This window comes from Lissotriton vulgaris, chromosome 3_1, assembly GCF_964263255.1.
Source record: "Lissotriton vulgaris chromosome 3_1, aLisVul1.2, whole genome shotgun sequence".
Taxonomy (NCBI): Eukaryota; Metazoa; Chordata; class Amphibia; order Caudata; family Salamandridae; genus Lissotriton; species Lissotriton vulgaris.
This window is the reverse complement of record NC_141689.1, coordinates 81,249,625-81,267,269: the sequence shown is the minus strand read 5'-3', so window position 1 is coordinate 81,267,269 and position 17,645 is coordinate 81,249,625.

Genomic DNA, 17,645 nt, shown 5'->3' with positions numbered 1-17,645 from the left:
TCCTAAGGGCTTAATATTTTTCAAATTGTAAGCACAAAGAACATGGTAAAAAACAACTGATATTAAGAGGAGAACTTAATGAACTTGTTTGGAGACTGCTTACTGTTGTCAAAGATTGATCATTTGTAGAAATATAGAGACAAAATATTCACTTCACTGTGTTTGGATTGTACTGAAAGAATAATATGAACAATTGTTCAATTTGCTGGACTTAGGGGCCGATTAGGATTGCGGTCAATATGCATCCTCCAGGCCGGCGGAAGCCACCGCCGGCCCGGAGGATGCAGATTCACCGCTGCAGTGATTCTAACGACCTCCAGCCAGATTAGGATGGCTGGGGGGGTCATCGGTGGACGGGAAGACCGTCTGCCGCTTTTCCGCCACAGTTGCCTTCCGACCACGGTGGAAAAGCTCTAATATGGTGGCGGTGTCTATCAGACACCGCCATCCATATTAGGATTTGCATTGGGACATGCCTTTCCGCGGCTGCAATGCCGCCACGAAAAGGCATACGGTCTTTTCTTTGGGGGCCAGTTGCGGGCCCCCAGGGTGAAGGGGGGGTGGGTGGTGCACATGGGGGGTACCTATGGTACCCCCCTGCATTAACATGCACAAAGCGGCAGGCACTCGTAGGCTTGGTCATATAACCCAGCTTCAGGGCTTTTAACAACCAGTATATCTCTAAAGCTATATTATCTTCCCTGAATTCGTTTTCAACTCTCTTGGGGCCTAGCTTAACTGACCTATTTGCAAGTTATGACATAAAAAAACAACTTTGAAGAGTTCCAAGGGGAAGCCCTTCACATCTGTCTTGAGTAGGGGCCCGATGATGAAGCATGACACATCGGTGGGTGAGGGCATTTGTTCTTTTTTATATGGAAACATATTTAGAATGATAGACTGTCCCTAACTTTGCAATAATAGATCTAGGGGCAGATTTACAAGCCCCTTGCAACTCTTTTGCACCGCCGTTGCATCACTTTTGTGATGCCGCGGCAGCGTAAACATTGCGACCAATTTACAACATGACGCATCTAGGGAGATGTGTCATGTTGTAAAGACCTGTGTCACATTATACCTGCGTCAGGTATAATGTATGCAGGGTGGGCGTTCCCACGCAGGAAAGCCTTGTAAAAGTGACAAAGTGAAATCTACAAGATTTCACTGCGCCACTTCTAGGACGCCACTGCATCAAAACATTATGCCTGCTTGAAGCAGGCATAAGGAGTGACGCATTACAATAAGTATAGGCCTCAACATTCATTGCTGGAGTTACGTTGTGCTTGCGACACAACTATCAGAATTTCTGACGCATCTGTCAATCCTTGCAACATTGTGCGCCATATTGTAAATACAGCGCATCCATGGTGGCGCAAGGGTATCGCAGGCTGGAGCAGGGATACTGATGCATCTTTACAGATGCGTGAGTTTCTTGTAAATCTGCCCCTGAGACTCTTTGGGGCCAGATGTACGAATATCTGATTGCAAAATACTTGTCGCAAACTCTGACCCGTATTTTTTCACAGCCAGTAAAGATATTTAAGAACCGACCTATGTAAAAATAGGTTGGTTCTTAAAAATCTTAGTAGTAATGGGTCACAATCCGACTTACCTCATATATTACCGAGGTAGTAGTGTGGTATTGCAACTGTATTGCAATTTTTATTTTGCATATTTTTCAACTTGTGATTTGCTCCAAATTTTCACCTGTGGTTCCCTTCAATGGTATGTTCTATTTGGAATGTTTATTGTTGAAGAAATTACTCTGAAGCCAGTTAGTGGGAGAGTGGAAACCTGTCTTGTGGGCAGTGGTTACAGATTCTTCATCTTAATAAAGGATCCACTTTAAATTCTAAATACTCTTGGTGGCCATCCCTTCTTTCTTTGGATTACACCAATAGGTTTCGAATGAGACCTTCTATAACTGAATGCTATCACAGCAACAATGGCCTTGTGGGGACAGCAGACTGCTATGTCTGTAATCGCATTTCACTAGAGTAAATTCTTTTTTTTTTTAATGCAGACAATTTTCCTTAAAAGAACCTGGACCACTACCTACCCTGAAATATTTTTTAAAACATTCACAAAGGGGAAGAGGTCTCCAAGGGAGCCCTTCCCTTTTGCAAATATGTTTCCACTCTAACTTGGGCATCAGTAACTTCTCATTGGTTTATAACCACTATTTTGGTCCTAAACCATTGGTACCTATAGATAGGAATTGCTATTTGGAAGGAACACCTACAACATACCCCTTCCAAGTAGCGATTTCTCATCTATTTCTAAACCTGTTGTAGGATTCTGTAAATAGTGACCGACTCCTAAAATGGGGTTAGTACATTGCTAAAAGCAGTTCTTTGGTTGAAAAGTCCAAATCAGAGCATTGTAGGACCGAAACACTGCTTTGTACATCTAGCCTCTCATGAATGAATTACTCTTCACAGGAATCACTTATGCATATATTGAATTCAGAGGGGTGTATCTGAAACCCTTTCACCTCCCACTACCCCTTGTGTGTTTATTGCAATTCTCCTAAAGGCAGGAGTGACTTATGTACCTGAAAAACCTGAAGAACCCTTGCCCCGGCCTGAGCAGCTTTTCTTTTGGGGCAAGGAAACTAATGGAAGGACGGAAGGCAAAGTAAATAGAGATTTTAGAGGCTTTTACTTTCTGTTCCTAAGCCTGCCTTTGCTATCCTTGAGATCAGGGGTAGCAAGGGCAGCACGTGGGGTAACAAAGGAAAGGTTAGGGGTAGCTGATGCTACGGATGATTATTGCTTCACGATGACCATGAAAAAAGCACCTAATAGCAATGGTTTGTGAAATGAAAGCCAGTTCTAAACATGGCGCCCAGCCGTTCTAGTGTAAGTGGCTCAGACACAAAGACTCACTAATGCCAATGGACTTGTGTAGACTCCAGGAAAAGGGATATATATGACCACACCGGGGGCTATGGCGGGCTAGACGCGTTTGCCCGAGCTCCCACCGGGGGCGAAGGTATCCTCCAGTATCCGGACCAAATATTTGGTTGCAAATCCTGAAATCCTGGTAGGAAAAGCTTACCTGGTGGGAGAGGCTCGCTTTGGACAGTGGCGACCCGACGACCATTGTGGAGTGGACCCTGGTGAGGCGCGGCCCAGCAGGGCCTTGAGACGCGATCTTGGGTGAGGGCCGACCGGAGGGTGGAATGGTGTCGAGCCGGTGCGTGCCCGGGGGCATCGAAGTGTGGTGAGGAGCCGGCAAGCGATTGGTGTGGGCTAGGGTAGAGGCACGACACATCTCTGGCCCCTCTCTGGAAATCCATGTGACGGAGGGCCGTGTCAGACCCTGGGACGGCGGAGTGGTGATGCTTGCTTCGGTGCTCCGGGCGGGAGCTGAAGTGAGGAGCCAGTGAGTGTTGGGGGCCATGACCAACATTGCCCTGGGTGGAAAATCCTAAGGAGATGGGTGTCAGCCTGCAGTGCGGTCTGGAATGACTGGTGAGTGGTTCGAAGAAGGGGGACTCCTGGGCCATCTGCGAAGAAGACAGGACATGCGAAGGCACCCGCAGTGAGCCCCCAGGAGATGTGGGGGTGAAATAAAAGCTGCTAAAAGACATGAGGGCTATCAAGGTGTTCTCTGATCAAAGGGGGGAGGTGAAAAACTGATCCATTCAGTTTCCTGAGTAAATATACTAATCAAAAGGGGAAGGATCACTAGTCCTGCACAACCTTAGGTATGCAGAAGAAACGTGGGGTGTCCCAGTTAAAAAGACCCTCATGCACGTGATGGGTATGGTGGTAACTTAGCGGTATATCTTGGTTCTCCGCTATCTAATCACGTGTGTGCATAATCATCAGGTCGGTTAGGTTATGCAGCCTCCACCAGGAGGTTCTTACCCAAAGTTGATACAGTAGTGAGCCAGTGAGGAAAGGGATATTTAAAAAGCCCGGAGAACCAGATAGAAAAATTTTATTAAGTCTGGGTTCAGGTCTGGTAAACTCTTGAGTAGTGCATATCGTGGACTTATTAAGAGTAACAGATGCACTCAAAGTATAGGAATCAAAAATAGTGAGGGGGTTTAAAATTGGTTGACATGTTTCTGCCTCAATTGCCTGAATTAGGACTTACGGGCGTTCATCAGGACCACTAGGTGAATAATGTGAAGAAAGAAAGAACAGCGCGTACACACAGGACGCCAGCAACGGACACAGAAGTCCGCCTGGAGCTCGACCACCCGATTGAAGCGCGTTAGTTACACGCGCGAGGTACATTGAGACCTCCATTGCAAAGAAACAGGTTGATAATTTCCCTATTTCTCACCACTGTTTTTAGAGCACTTTATATTTATAATTTCACAGATAACAGAGAATGGAAGAGAGCAGCACTGGGGTGCCTACTCGGACCGGCTGTCAACACACACAGAGGGACCAGTGACCCTTGGGCAGTGTCTTGGGGTCGCTTGACGTGAGGGTCGCCAGAGGGGGCATGAAGCAGACAATTGATTCTGCAAATGATTCGGAACTAGAAACTGAATTCCAAAATGGCGAAAGATAGAGTTACCAAGGTGCAAGCGGACAACATTTTGAATTATGCCCAGCCATGTCCTCAACCCCCAGTCGGATCGGACGGCAATTCACTCCACCAGAGAAGATATGGACCACAGGATTGATGCAGTGGCGATAGACGTTAATTTACTGTGATGTGACTTCCATATAGTGTCGGATAGCATGTCCTCCAAATGAGAAAGAAGTGAAAGCCATGCAACATGAGGTGCGGTTCCTCAAAGATACAGTTGAGAAGTTACAGAAAAAAGTGATCCACCTAGACGGCTGCACAGAGGATACAGAGGGACGATCCAGACGGAATAATCTGAGATTCATTGGATTGTTAGTGGGCCCTGAGTCTCTTCGGTTGGGGGATCCGGGGTCAGCAGTGCTGCCTAGGGGGTGGGGGAAGGGGGAGTTCAGTTTGTTCAAAAGTTGGGTTGTATTTAATGTCTTTCAAGAATGAGTCTGCTCATGATGTCAGCTATGCTGTATTACTTCTTTTCGCTGGGAGGATCCTCAGAAGGGTGGTCATTGAGGGGTGGGGAAGAGGGTTGGAGGGGAAATGTCAGAGATGACTTCTAGCATGCTGAAAATACTCACATGGAATGTCCAGGATCTGGCAGGGTTGGAGAAGTGAAGGAGGGTATCTGCCTTCCTAAAATGATATAAAGTTTGAATTGCATGTTTGCAGGAAACACAAGTGTGGGGTATTCAGTACCATGCATTAGACGCAGATGGAGGGGACAGACCTGTGCGACCTCCTACTCAGGATTTGCTAGGTATGCACTGATATGGGTGGCACCGGGTGTCCCCTTCCAACATTTACACCATGTAACAGATGGGGAGGGAAGATTTGTGATTGCACACGGGACCTTGAAGGGGAGCGAAATGTGCATTGTAATTGTCGATGCTCCCAATGTTGACGGCTCAAATTTTTTCCCTGCTGTTATGGCGGCCGCATCCCCATACCTGGGGACGGCAATGATGTTGAAGGGTGATTTTAACGGTGTCTTAGATGGGGCTTTAGATCGCGAACCCCCCCCACCCCAATTACACACAAAGCCATGCGTGACCAAAACATTGACAGATATCCTGCTGGACATGCAACTCACAGATCTCTGGGGAGTGGGCAATCTGAGGCTGAGGGCATTTTCCTGTCACACACCAGCATCTAACGCGTTTAGCCGTCTGAATTATTGCTTCATCTCACATGAACTGACCCTGGAGGCAAAAGGGGTAACATACCAAGCACAATATATTTTGGACCATTCACCAATTTTGCTCAGCTTTGAGGGCCTAAGCCTGTAATCCCCATGTCGCGGCTCAGGGCGGAGGCACTTATGGATCCCCCTTTTGCGGCAGCTGTGCCGACTGCTTTGGCACGATACCTTGAGGAGAATTGGGGATCAGCCTTTAGCAGAGCATATGAGTGGGAAACTATGAAGTTAGTACTGAGAGTGATCTGTGTACACACGACACACGGGTGAGACAGCAACTAGAATGGGAAATAGATGCCCAGGAGTGTACGCTCACCAAACATTAGGCGGAGATGCATGTTTCCACGCAGAATAAAATAGCAGCTAGAGAAATACCATTACATTGCATATAGGCAGCACCTACACCGGGAGCCGGACAGTTCAGGTTCTGATCAGGACAGATCAGGGTCAATGCTGGCCAGGGTATTAAAAGGAGAGTCGACCACGTTACCAAACCTACAATTTCAAGGCAGTGAATGCACGCTAGAATGTACGCAGGGAGGGATCCTTGAGATACTAGACACCTACCCGGGGTCTATGGGAGTCGTGAGGGGCCTCCTAGAGAGGGAATGAATGAGTTTCTGACCTCTATTGAGATACCACAACTGGACCAAGAGGCTGAGGAGACACTGGGAGCCCCAATTACCAAAAAGAAGATGATGGAGGCTCCTAAACGATTAAAGAAATGGCAAAACTCCCGGGAGGGATGGATTCACGGCGGAACACTTTGCACCTGTACTGGTTGACAGACTACTGGAGGTGTATAACACAGTTATACAGGTGCGTATCCTACCGGCTTCCATGAGAGAAGTCTTGTGATAATGATCTCGAAGCAAGACAGAGACCCTAAATTGCCAAACTCATACGGGTCTATTTCTCTTTTAAATCTAGATGTGAAGCTACTAAGTGGCATTCTGGGGAGAAGGCTTCTCCTATATATGCCCCAACTGATCTGCCGGATTCATACCATAACACACCACTATGTACAATTTAAGGCGGCTAGCACATGTTTGGCACTCTCCTGGCCTAACGGAGGAGGACTATGCTTTAGTCCTCCTGGATATGGAGCATGTGTTTAATTCTGTGGCATGGCCTTATATGTGGGCAGTATTACAATGATTGGAGGTAGGACAAACTTTTCTTAAATGGACCAAATTACTAGACACGGATCCCCAGGCCAGGATCTTCGACAACTGGAGTGTTCGGTACCTGCACTCCTGGAGATCTTAGCGGACTTTAGCGCGATGTTGGGCCTACGAACCAATCACGAGAAATCTAAACTGTTCCAGCTTGGACGATTAGCATCCCAACCGGGAGACCTGCTGCCGGGGGTGGGGCTGCCCTGGACGTCTTCAGCCCCTAGATATTTGGGGGTTAAATTGGCACACACCCCGGAGAGGTTCCTGGAACTTAACACAGGGAGGGTGGTAGAAGGGGTGTGGGGCTCAGTACGCTGTTGGAGGGAACTGCCCCTATCTCTGATGGGCAGAGTTGCGATCACCAAGATGGTCATTTTGCCCAGATGCCTCTATGCATTACAAAATTCATTATACAAGATTCCGGTTAGTTACTTCAAAACCTTGGATAGCTTGATGACGGACCTATTGTGGGGCCCCAGGCGTGAGCGTATCAGCCTATCAACATTACATAGGCCGTGGAGGCATGGTGGGGTTGAGGTCCGATCTATAGAATTTTAGTATATGGCTACACAGCTACAGCATGCCATTCACTGGTTAGACGATCAGGACAACTGGGAGAAGCGACTACTAGCGGGGACGCACCGGGGAATCTTCCTTCCGAAATTATTGATGCTCGGCAGAGGTGTCTGGAGGGATTGCCCTTATATTATCCGACATGCAGCCGAAATATGGGAGATCACACTGAGAAAAGTGGTGGGACATGCACTGTACATGCCTATATGGGTGATCCCGCCTTTCGCGAATATTGCGAGCTCTATGTCAATAAAAAAATGGAGGGACGGGGAATGTACAGCAGTGGGGGATTTACATAATAATGGTCAATTCCTTACGAGAGAAGGTGCAGAGACTTCCTTTTATGTGGGCAGGGGACAATTTTTGCAATACACAAAAATCTCTGCAGCTGCAGGTAATGCTAGAAAGGCTCATGGTCAGCATTTGATTGCTCACATTTGCCGGGCGATACGTGAGGATAAGACAAGGGAAGCGTTACCCATACAGGCGAGGTGAGACGAGTGGGTGAACCTATGTCAACACAGGAATGGGTCAGGATACATGAAGGAGTTCAACTGGTGAGCTCCAACGTGCGATTTAAACTCATCCAATATCATTCTGTACATCAGGCTTACCTCACCCCCAGGGTGCTGAACAAAATATATCCAGACAGGTCCAGTGCTTGTCCTCGGTGCGGAGCTGGGGAAGCTGACTTTCTACATATGGTATGGACATGCACCTCATAAATCCTTTCTGGGTGGAATTCTTACAAAAACTCAATGCAGCCACTGGACGGGAGTGCCCCAGGGAGATTAAGACAGTATTATTGGGTCTTCTGCCCTCACCTAGGAAATGGAAACTGAGTAGAAAATTCCTACTACTGGGTCTAATACTAGCAAAAAGACACATTGCGATAGCATGGCTAAACCCAACACCTCTGAGTTGCGACAGGTGGTTAAAAGATATAGGCAGGAAAAAAATGCAAATCCATATTTGTAAAGCGCAAACTACTCACCCTTATGGGTCTCAAGGCGCGGGGGGCCATTGTGGAAATTAAGGGCCAGATGTAGGTCGCCCAATACCAGTTGGTAACTGCCGAAATCACCGAATTTTGGCCGTTACCGACCGGTATTAGGCTACTGAGATGTAGGTGGCCTAAATTGCAAATTCGGTAATTTACCGATTCAGTATTTTAAGGAATCGGTAAATTACTGATTCCTTAAAATACCGAATCAGTAAATTGCCGAATTTGCAATGTAGGGAGCACTCAAATGAGTGCTTTTCCCATTTTGAGATTCGTTATTTACCACCAACTATAAGTTGGTGGTAAATAACGAATACCTTTGAAAATGCAAATCTGTGCATTTTCAACTGTGCCATGTGGCACACATACATGCCCTTAGGGCATGTATGTGTGCCACATCTACACACAAGCACGATTCAGGGGTGCAACAGGGTGTCAAAGTGACACCTTGGCACCCTTGAATGTGTCTCCTATTTTACCGAATCGGTATTTACTGATTCAGTAATTGCCATTCATTCCTTTGGGCCTCCAGGCCCATAGGAATGAATGGCAATTACCGGATCGGTAAATACCGATTCGATAAAAACCAAATCTTACCGATGTTTACCGATTTTTTTCCGATTCTAAAAATTAGAATCGGTAAAATTCGGTATTTTAGAATCGGTAAATGTACTTTATCTACAACTGGCCCTAGGTGAGCTATTGCCCAGTGGCACTAAACTGAGCTGCTGCCAGAGCCGGGATCAAACCGTGAACCCTGTGCTCCGAAGTCAACTGCCCTGGCCGCTGCGCCACACCTCTCCACTAGCAATGGGGAACCGCCGATAAAGTTACAATGAAACAGGTCCATAAAGATGACAAAGTAGAGGGCGACATCAGTGCCTGGATGGCTATGATCATGGGTTTAGGGCCCCCTGCTTAGCAAGGCCGTAAGTAAACTAAGATGTTAAAGGGTGGGTGAAGCAAAGGTTACAAGACCCCTGTTTACCCCTGAGTAGGCCAGAGCGAACACGACTAAAACACAAAGGCATGGAACAGGCATTCACATGGGGGAGAGGGGAGTTGAGGGACAAAGTTGGCATGAGCTAAGATATATGTGTAGTATGTGAAGAATATAAACAAGAAAAAAAGAGGAACAATAAGGTGCTGAGAGTTTTTTGGGAGTAGAGTATAAAATGTGGCACATTGACCCCATGAAAACGGGGAATGTATATCTATAGGAAGAAGTAATGTATGTCAGTGTGTACACTGTTGGAATAACCTGGAGTGTACAATTCCTGGTATGCTCCCCAGGAGACTTTGAAAAATGCCAATAAAGGTGTTTAAAAATTGGCCACACAGGAGAAGTTATGGAGAGCGGTGAAATGTTAAATTCACAGAGGGACCACCTGGAAAAGCTGCTGCCCTCACCTCCAGCGCGGGGGCCACTCGTCTTCTGTTGAATTTCATCACAGCCCTCAAGGATAATAAAATCCACTCAATTAAATACTTTTATGGAAGCACATTTCTTGAGTGATTAAAACATTCAAAAGTATTTTCTTTAATCAACACTGTTTGTAACCTTCTTGTGTAGAAGGCTTTAATGTGTTTATAGGGGGAAACTTATAATAGCACTTTTTATTGGAAATGTGGGCATGTTTATTCGAACTTAAATGAACTTTTAGGTTAACTTTCACCGACTGGAAATTTGAAGTAGACACACTGTAAAACGACACAAGCCCCTTTTACAGATAACAGAGGGCTGAGAACAGAAGTGCACCTCAGAACATGGGACACACATGGATGTTTGCGTCACATGCGTGGCACATGTGCATCTAGAGAAAACATTAAAGACCAAACAAATGGCCCAATTCACAATATTTGGCACTCTCCCAACCCAAGTGCACTAAAAAAGATCTTTGGTCAGAAAAGGCCTATCGGGGAAATGAGGGAGTACCACACACCACCATGGAAAACAATAATATGGTGGATTGTGTACAGTTGGAAGAGTATTTTGGGTTGCTGTGCTTGACTCAAGGTCCACAACTTTGCATAGATTTTTGTATTTATTGCACCTGATAAATAACAATACCATGGGTGAGTTATTTATCTGATGGGATAAATAACACCTATTACGAGTTTCTAAGAGAATAGAGTGTGGATTTTGGTGTTTAATGGATCAAAATATGCATGGGACGGTAAACACAGTGCACATTTCCCCTGTTAAATTGTGGTAGGCTTGACCTGACGAAAGTAAATAAAGGTTGAGGTATTTAACGCCTACAATAGCTATTGGATGCGTTAAATACCTCCCAACTCATAATTACGACCTGTGTGCAAAAAGGGGTGTATAAACGGAATGCACCAACCTACTTGTAAGTAAGACCTTATCGTGTAGTTAGTTGCAGTTTTTTTTTTTTAATTACCGGCCATTCATGGCAACATAGTGGGTGTAGACTTTATTACCGATTTTTAGCCATCTATTCAATCACCACTGCCAACAAATGAAAAAATATATATAATTATTAAATAAATATGGATTGAAACAAATATTCTCTCATTTCCTTTGACACAAATTGTACCCCATTGTCTGATGCAATTTCTTTGGGAAATTCTTCTCTTGCAAAACATTTCTGAACATTTTTTATAACACCCTCTGTGTTAGGATCAGTCATGAACTGCACTTCCCACCATTTGCTATAATAACAGCATAATTATACTTGTCGGGTAATATATGAAATGATCCAGTAAAATCCACAGCTAGTTCTATCCATGGTCCATCTGGTAACTCCACAGTTTGACATCGTGGGGTAAAGGTTATCACCACCTTATCACTGGAGCAGCATATCAAACACTCCTTAACAACCTCAGAACTCTGATTATCCATTGACAGACACCAAAATATATTATGAATCCTCCACTTAGTGCCATGTGTCCCATGGGACCTTCATGTCCCAAATCAACAATATGTTTCCGGTGGAGAAAATTATAACCTTACATAATCATATTACCTTCTTCCAATGATAATTCACCTGCAATTTAGGCATAAGGTCGTATTTCTTTCACCAGATTTCTTTCCTTAGGCCTGCCTGGTAATATATAATTACTTACAGTACCTTATCTGACCTTAACTCTTGAAACCACCCACACTCTGAGAACCCCCAACTTGAGAATGCATCAATAACTGCAGCCAAAAACTCTTCATTATCTTCAGGTGAAGAAATGTCCTCTCCTTCCAGTGGTAGAGTAGATCTAGACAAATAGTCTGCCCTTACGTCCCCCCTCGATGTGTGATCAATCTAGAAATTACACTGAAAAAGTTTTGAACTCAATCTGGTGATTCTGGGAGAGTGATCTTTAACTAAATTAACACTCAGATTATATATGAGTGGTTTGTGATCTGTTAATAATTTGAATATCCTGCCCCATAAAAAAACTTTTGAATCCCTCAACCACCCAACAACAAGCGAATAAGTCACATACATTCACTGAGTAGTTTTTCCACTTGGACACAAAGCCCTTGAAACAAACCCTGTAGGCCACTCTTTACCCTGCTTCATTTGATTGATCATACCCCCAAAACCACTCAGAATTGCGTCAACAGAAGCAACACATTCTTTTGATGGATCAAATAGCGTTAAAACTTTATGTGCTGTAAGTTCACCCTTGATTGTTTAGATTCTCCCTGACATTAGTCATTTCACTTGAAAGTCACCTCATTCTTAACAAACATCGCATGTGTTCAGCTTTGGAAGCAACATTCTGTATAAATTTGGAGTAAAGCTCACATAAAGAAATTAGGATATCTGAAACTTACTAGAAGGACAAGGTGCCTGGACAAAACTTCAATAAGCCCAGGACGTGGCTCAACTCCATCCTGCAATATGAGATGTCCCAAATATTCTATGGACCCTTGTTTGCCAAAATCCCCACTTCTTGTAGTTTACTCAACACACTATTCAGGTTTTTGGCATGCTCTTCTCTAGTTTTACCTGAAACCAATATATCATCTTGGAAAACCACAGTATTTTCCACGTATTTCAACACTTTCTCCATAATACGCTCAATAACAGCAGCCGATGAGGCCAAACTAAATGGCATTATCTTTAATGGAAAAGTGCCCACAGAGGATACAAACGCAGTGTGGTGTAGCAAACTGGCATCTAACTCCACTTTATGATAGGCTGACACTAAGTCGATCTTAAAGAATACCTTGGGTCCTGAAAACGTTGATACTTTTTCATCTATTCACAGTAAAGGATGGGAATCCACCCATATCTCTTTATTAGGAAATGTAAGTCCACACAAACTCTCCAACTTCAATTTTCTTTCCATGCTACCACCAAAGGCGAAAGCCATAGGGATGACTTGGTAGGCTCACTTAATCCTGTCTCACACATTAGCCTCAAATCATCAGTTAAGTGAATTAATCTCTTAATGGCACATTACGCAATTTAGGTTTAACAGGAGTGACGTTGATCCTTAACTTTGATCATATGTTTCAAACCTTTGATTCACCCCAGTTTCTCAGTAAAAGCATCCTTGAACATGTTAGCCCAAACTTCTGCTCAAGTTTGTCTCTTGTCACTTAAAAATGAAACTTGCTCTCTGGTCTCAATGTCATCCCAAACAATCCTTGGTTGTACCACCTCAATATAGTAAGACCTTTCGTGGATAAAAACAATTTACAGAGAATGCACCAATCTTTGAACTTTAAATGAGTTTCAAAGTACCGTTTTAACTCTATCCTCATGCCCTCATATGGCCGGGATGCCCGCCACCCCCTCCCAACACCAATTCCCCATGGGAGAAGACAGACACAAGTTTGAGCTTTTAGAAGGCGGGGGGGAGTTACCCCCCCGGCCGTATATATTAAAATATGAAACAAAATTTAAAACTTTAAATAAAACGTTTCATGAATTATGTACAATTCTATTTCCATTACATTTTGATGAAGACAAGTTCTTTGGCTAACCTTAACAGATCTCTAATACAAAGGTTTCCTAGCCGAGTCTAACATCCTGAAAATGCATAACAATTTAAAATAAAATTGTACATCCTAACATTAAGGGCCAACGGCAAGGTCTTAACCGGTGTCAGATCCCTACTACCAAATTCCCGCCCTCACAGTGTGAGTGGCGCATGCGCAGAGGACTTTACCCTCGTTGCCAACTGTAACTTCCCTTGTCGTGGGGGCCCTTTTCACTGAACGCCAACTTAAAGGTCGTCCGAGTTCTCGTGCGAGGTATCCGTAAGAAGGACAGCGTGGACTCCCCCCCTTCCCCACACTCTCTTCCGCCGGAGCGGATGTCCGGCCCCCGGGAAATTCGTAGGAGGGGCATATAGCCGTCTCCCCCCCGGGAGGGGCCTATGGCCGTCTCCCCCTAGGTGACCCATTCGTAGTGGGTGCCGCCTCCCCGCGGGAGGGGCCAATGGCCGTCTCCCCCTAGGTGACCCATTCGTAGTGGGTGCCGCCTCCCCATGGGAGGGGCCAATGGCCGCCTCCCCCTGGGCGCTCCCATCCGTACTGGGTGGCGCCCCCCCTAGGGACCTTGAAATCACTGCTCACCGATCATGACCTTACCGCCACAGGCCGGATAGTTGACCGACTACCCGGCCCCCCACACCTCCTAAAGGTCATGTCTCCTTAACCCCGCTAGCCATGCTATGAAGTCTCCTATGAGTAAATCATTCCCAGCCCTGGACAGGTGAACCCCATCATTCAAGTAACAGTGATCGCCCTGAATACACCCATGGGGAATGCTTTGCAAATGCGCGGAGCGAAACAATTTCCCAATTTTGTTGTTGACCCTCTTTACCGAGTGGTTCAATGCCGTTACAGAGAAACCCCCCCCCCGCCAGACTCTCCTGGGGATCATGTGGGACCAGGCAATTGTGCACCCCGGAAGCCTCCTAGCCAGCCAGCTGACCGCCGACAATATGTGTTCAACTAACGCCCGTCTTCCCAGTCTCACCAATTCATTGCCCCCCAGGTGTACTATGATTACAGATGGCGGTGACCTTTGCCGCCCTAAGAGTCCCTCCACAAACGTTTGAAATTGGTCAAAACAGAGGCCTCCCTTCCCATGGAAGGTTACTCTGAACCCGTATTCCCCAGATGCGTGAGTCGCGTCACCTGCCATGAATACGTCCCCGGCCCCCCCCCCCCCCCCGCCTCACGTATGAGTGGCCCACGACCTATACCACTCGATCTCCAGTCGGTGATCCTTGACCGTTGGTCCTCTGGTGTTGGGTCAATCCCCAATTCCGCCCCGCGTCACAGGCTTGCGAAACTGAAATCCAAACAAAAGACAACAAGCGTGAGTGCATTTCATCAGTCTTTTACAACATGTGCAGTCGCACATACCTCTTGAAACAGTTCGAGGACCAACGGCCTAGCTGTTTCACCTCTTCCGCACCCAGGCCCCGAGCCGTAGCCTCAGTAGCGGCCCCTATTCTGAATGAGTGGGTCCCAAAATCGCAAGGGTTCAAGCCCGCCGCAGCAATCGTAAGTGCCAGCACCCTCTGAAACTGAAATTTCGTCAATGGGGTGCCGTCCTTGTGTCTAAGCAGGCTCCCCCCCATGTCGCCGGCCTCTGTGCCAGGTAGTCCTCTAAACACCTTATGGGACAACTGGGGCTCCCTCGGGCGCGCTGCAAAACCACACTACTCCCCAAAGCTTCCTGGTCTGTCTTGGACCTGGCTATCAAGATTAACATAGAATCACCCCGTATTTGGACATGATCCCTGCATAGACCTCCCTCTACATCCTTCTTGTTTCTTGCTACGAGTTCACTTACCCGCATGGCCCCATGGAATGCCAATGCGAAAGCCGCTCGGAACAGAACTACCTCGGAAGGGGAGGAGCATGTCTCATCAAGTTTTGCTAGTAGCAAAGACAATCTTTCTAAACCAATCGGGTGCCTTGTATCTTGTCTGCGACCTTCCAGGCGCTGCCAACCGCAGAGCGCCTTTCTGACTAGGAAGGAACCCGTCGGGTCCCGTATGCTGTGGAGCTGTGCCATGAATGATATGGCCGCCCTATGTCTGTTGGCAGTTGCGGCTGATCGGCCTTCCTTATGAAGCGCCACTAAGAACCCTAGGAAGGATTCCTCCAGCCCCCAGCTATGTCTCCCTACCGGCCCTAAAAAGGCGCAGTATGAACGAAACGCTCCCTCATAGGCTTTCCTCGTCCTGGGCGCTAAGCTGGCTGCCACGAGGTCCTGTAATCCGGGGCACCGATCTGCCATAGTGCCTCGGGGAACGGTGCCGCCACTAGATCCGCTGTGGGTAGATAACCCCTGAAAGCCTGCATGTGTGAACGAGAGAGTGCATCAGCTGCATTATTCAGTACACCCAGCACATGTTTTGCCCTGAATTGTACATTCAATCTCATGCATCGCAATACAATTTCTTTCAACAGTCTCAATATCCACTTGCAGCGTGCTGCCTGGTGATTAATGCACTCGACCACTGTCATGTTGTCTGACCAAAACACTACTGAGCGGTCCCTAAAGTCTTCCGGCCATGCCAACAGAGCCACCCAAATGGGAAATAGCTCCAAGAATCCAATGTTACCTGTAAGGCTACTGGAGTGCCACCACGTTGGCCATACTTGCGCCGTCCATCGGTTACCAAAGATTGCGCCAAAGCCCACACTCCCAGCTGAGTCGGTCCACAAACCCAGTTCGTCAGATCACGCTGGGGGTTTGTTCCATGCCACTCGACCGTTGAAGTCCGCCAGGAATGCCAACCAAATGCGCATGTCCTGGCGAACCTCTGCCGACAGTCTCGTGCGGTGGTGTCCCTCCTTGAGGCCTACCATAGCTTGTGCAATGGAACGTGAGAAGGGGCGAGCCATCGGTATCACTTTTAAGGCAAAGTTAAGCTGGCCCACCGTTTGTTGTAACTGGTGCAGGGTCACCTTCTCCTTACCAAGGCATTGTATTAAGGAAGCCCTGAACTTGGCCACCTTCTCCATTGGCAGACGGAAGCATCCCTCCACAGAATCGAGCTCAATTCCCAGAAGCTCCAGTGAAGTAGACGGCCCCACTGTCTTACCCGGTGCCAATGGGACCCCAAACTCCTGCATGAGAGTGCAGAAGTCCTGCAGTGTCTGTGCACATTCCGTAGTGTCTGCCGGACCCAAAAAAAGGAAGTCGTCTAAATAGTGCATCACCTGTCTACGCCCAGTGGCCTTGGTGAACGCCCATTTCAAAAAGGAGCTGAACATTTCAAAATAGGCACATGAAATTGAGCAACCCATGGGCATGCATTTATCCATGTAATACTTCCCTTGGAACGTGAATCCCAGCAAGCGCTGGTCCCGAGGGTGTACCGGGAGCAACCTGAATGCTGATTCGATGTCTGATTTCGCCATCAAAGCACCGGGGCCCAGGCGATTCAGTAACTCTTTTAAAAAAACCTTCCTTAGATCCTACAGCCGTCGCAAGTTATAGACCGATTGCGTGCCTACCCTTTCCTGCCAAAGTATGCGAATATCTGATGAATAGGCAGCTCTCAGAGTTCGTCGAGACTCACCAACTTCTCGACGAAACGCAGTTTGGGTTCAGGAAAGGGCATAGAACAGAGACTGCCTTGATAAAGGCCTCTGATGAGATCAGGACGATCATGGATCAGGGAGGGGCGGCTGTCCTTATCCTTTTGGATCTGTCAGCAGCCTTTGACACGGTCGACCATGTCACTCTTGCCGACCGTGTCACAGCTTTGGGGATCAATGGTCGGGCCAAGGATCTTATTTCATCTTTCCTGGCAAACCGTACCCAGACAGTAAGGCTCGGAGATTTTTTTTCTCCCATCTCTGCACTCCCTTGTGGAGTCCCACAAGGCTCCTCGCGAAGTCCTATGCTTTTCAACATCTATGTAGCGGACTTAGCGAGGATAATAAAGGCCTATGGGATACAGTTAACATCGTATGCAGATGATACCCAGCTGGTGCTGGGTATCCACAAGGATGGCCTTACTGTAGCAGCCAACTTCCAGAAAGCTATGCTTGAGCTCAGTACTTGGATGGCCTTGAATTGCCTCAGGCTCAACTCGGACAAGACCGAGATTATGACCTTTGGAAGACTCTCTCCTGAATGGTCTCTCGGTTGGTGGCCAGAAAAGCTTGGCCATCCACCTGTCCCAGTGGAAAAAGCCAGAAATC